This window comes from Benincasa hispida, chromosome 1 (genome assembly GCF_027475165.1).
Source record: "Benincasa hispida cultivar pf3 chromosome 1, pf3_genome.v1.1, whole genome shotgun sequence".
Classification (NCBI taxonomy): domain Eukaryota; kingdom Viridiplantae; phylum Streptophyta; class Magnoliopsida; order Cucurbitales; family Cucurbitaceae; genus Benincasa; species Benincasa hispida.
The window spans coordinates 67,536,723-67,540,398 of NC_143478.1; positions in this window are offsets into that span (position 1 = coordinate 67,536,723).

The following is a 3,676-nucleotide window of genomic DNA, read 5'->3' on the forward strand; positions in this document are numbered from 1 at the left end:
TTTGGTTATCACTCAAGACATGATCCATTTGTATGTCACCATATACATGCTTAAGTTACATATAGATAACCAGGGATTTTATGTTTATTGGTTTGTGGTAAAGCAAATAAAACATACAACTGAGAAAAATCAAGATGTGAAGTAAATATCATATATTATACAACACAAGCGTTTGTACAAATTTTTTACAAACTACAGGACATGAGACTTTAGGGCATCAACCTCAATAGTGGGAGGGTTACGAACCCACCTGTTCGCTATATGGGTTTAACCAAAATCCTAGCTATGGTAGCTGATGGCGAGGTTGAGGATCCGTTGTCTTACAAAAAGGCAATGGAGGATGTTGACAGAGATGAATGGGTCAAAGCCATGGATCTCGAGATGGAGTCTATGTACTTCAACTCAGTTTGGGATCTTATAGATCAACCTAATAGGGTTAAACCTATAGGTTGTAAATGGATCTACAAGAGGAAACGGGGTGCTGATGGGAAGGTGCAAACCTTCAAGGCTAGACTTATGGCAAGGGTTATACCTAAAGGAACTTTGAATTAGAGAACTAGTGAGCAGAAGTGGATCGTTTCAAACTCTATTGAGAAAGAACATAAATAATTACAGTCTAGAAGAACAAATTATGCATAACGAGTAAATTACAACATGCTTCTTTTAAGAACAAATAAGAGAGTATGCAATACCTTTAAAGAACCGTTTCTTCAAGTATCCCTTGATCATTCAACAACGCGTCCAACAACACGAACTCAAACGCATTGATCAGAACTCGATTTTAATAAGCAACTAGATGAACCTTGATTACAATCGAGTATAACTCGATCCTCGACCCTCGAACAGAACAAGAACACCACCACAAGAGTTACCTTGGTATTCTCGGTGTGAGAATCCAGGAGTTGTGGGCTCTTTATGATCTTGGATAGAGGAATGGAGGAAGTGAACGATCGAGTAGATGATTAGTATGCAACAGAAGAAGGAAGTCTATCATATAGACTTGATACTCGATCGTGTAGAAGAAGAAGCCTATCGTATAGACTTGCTACTCGATCGTGTAGCAATGAGTAACTATCGTATAGTAAACTCGATACTTGATCGTTTAGGTTGTGTAATACTATCATTTAGTAAAACTCTTTTACTTGATAGTTTTTCTTTTTGTGAGACGATACGAATGAATCATCAAATGATTTGGAAAACTATTTTCCTTTTTATCTCACATTTACCATAAACCGCAAATAACCTCCACTCAAGTCGGTTATTAAGAAAAAGAATTATTAATTATCACATAATTAATATATTATAAATAAATTTAATAACTAACTTATCATATTATATTTATAACCTATAGTTTTAATATTGCATCATATGTAACATATAAACCATAGTTCTTTTTCTATTTTATGGCATTTAATATAAATCATATTTATATTAATTCCTCCAATCAAATAATGTATCAGATACATCATATCAATTAAATCATATATAATTGAATCAATTTGATTATATCATATATAATCAACTTTCCTATTGTTAATTTGAACACTTCAAACTAACCCAAAATCTGATTCTCAATTTGAATCCATTGAGCTACCAAGGGGTCCTTATGGACCTGTAGCTTGAAACTCCAACGGTACGTGAATAACTGACTAAACTCTTTAATCACAATATATACCATCTATTAACTGTCGGTCACTTCACTAAAGACTGACAGCTGCACTTTTCGCACTACAGATATATTTCTATGTCCATATAATCAATCAATAATGCGATGACCCTTCACAAATCGCTCGTAAGTACATTTGGGCCAATTTACCATTTTGTCCCTGTAGTTACATCTAACTCCTTAAGTATCATTGATTCCTCTAATGAACAATAAGTTATAGTCCCATTATGATTGTGTTCTTTCTTCCCAAGTGAGCATGTGGCCACTATGTTCAAGACTCGAAATCAACTCTTAAGAGAACAATTTATCTACTTACCCTTGCTTCGGGGAAGGAGTGAATTCCGTTTTGTGTAGCTGAGTTCCCAGCTCCCCAATTAGATGAATCCCCGAAATGGTAGGCTTGTTGAGTTGGCAATCTGGCCACTCTCACCTATACAAGTCAAGGATCGCCCTCATGAGCAGGAGTTCCCAACTCACTCAGGATTAGGGTCATGTCACCTATAGTCATTCTAGTGAAATGTAAGTCTCAATTATCAATGACGTTATATAAAGAGACTAATCATTTCATGGTTCGGTCTTATACAAACTCTTTGTATAGGATACCCCACTCACATGTCTCCACATGAATGGTCAGGATCATACCATTTGTAGCACTTTACAACACTTGTAACATCTACAATCGGGTCGTATCCGCAATTCACCAGGATAAGGTATCCCTCTTTTATTTATCTACTACAGACCATTTAGGTTATTACTTAAGGCATGATCTACTTGTATGTCTCCAAATACATGCTTAATTACATAAAATAACCATGGATCTTAGTTTATTGGATTGAGTAATGCTTATAAAATAACATTTATTTTATTAATAACAATATGTTTACAGAATGTTTACAAACTACGAGACTATCAGAAGATTTAGAACACCAATCTCAACAATCTCACACTTGTCCTAAAGCCTCGGGAGACTAATGTATAATACAAAACAGTACAAAATACAATAAACAAGGGCATACTCTATACCTCAGTAACATCTCCCACTTGCCCTAGACAAGGTGTCGCGTATCCCATAGACCCAGTATTTCTAGATAACTCTCGAACACTTTAGCCGTGAGAGCCTTTGTAAACGGGTCAACAACGTTGTGCTCCAACGCGATATTCGTAACAGTCACATCACCGCGATGCACAATCTCCTGGATCAAATGATACTTCCGTTCTATATGATTGCCTCTTCGATCACTCCGAGGTTTCTTAGAATTTTCCACAGCCCTGCTGTTATCACAATAAAGTGTGATTGATAAAGACATATTTGGAACAACTTCTAAATTAGTAAGGAACTTTCTAAGCCAAACAACCTCTTTAGCAGCTTCACAAGTAGCTACATATTCAGCTTCTATAGTGGAGTCCAAAATTCATCCTTGCTTGATGCTTTGCCATACTATAGCCTCTCCATTCAGAGTGAACACTGACCTTGATGTTGATTTTCGAGAATCTCTAAGTCTAAAAGTCAGAGTCTGTGTATTTTGTAAGGATCAAATCCTTATTTCCATACACGAGCATATATTCCCTTGTTCTCCGAAGATACTTGAGGATTGTTTTGACCGCCGTCCAGTGATCTAATCCCGGATTGGACTGATATCAACTAATAATCCTTACTACATAGTAAATGTCAGGTCTAGTATATAACTGCATACATAAGACTACCAACACCCGATGCGTAGGGAACCTGTCTCATTTTCTTAACCTCTTGAGGCGTCTTAGGACACTGTTTCTTAGATAAAACAATTCCATGCCTGAAAGGTAACAAACCCTTCTTGGAATTCTACATCGAGCACTTGATCAACATCTTGTCAATGTACGATGCCTGAGACAAGGATAACCTTTTGTTCTTATGATCTCTTATGATCTGGATCCCTAAAACAAACTGCGCTTCTCCCAAATCTTTCATTTGGAATTGGGTGGCTAGCCAATTCTCAACATCATTTAGAAAACCTACATCATTTCCAATGA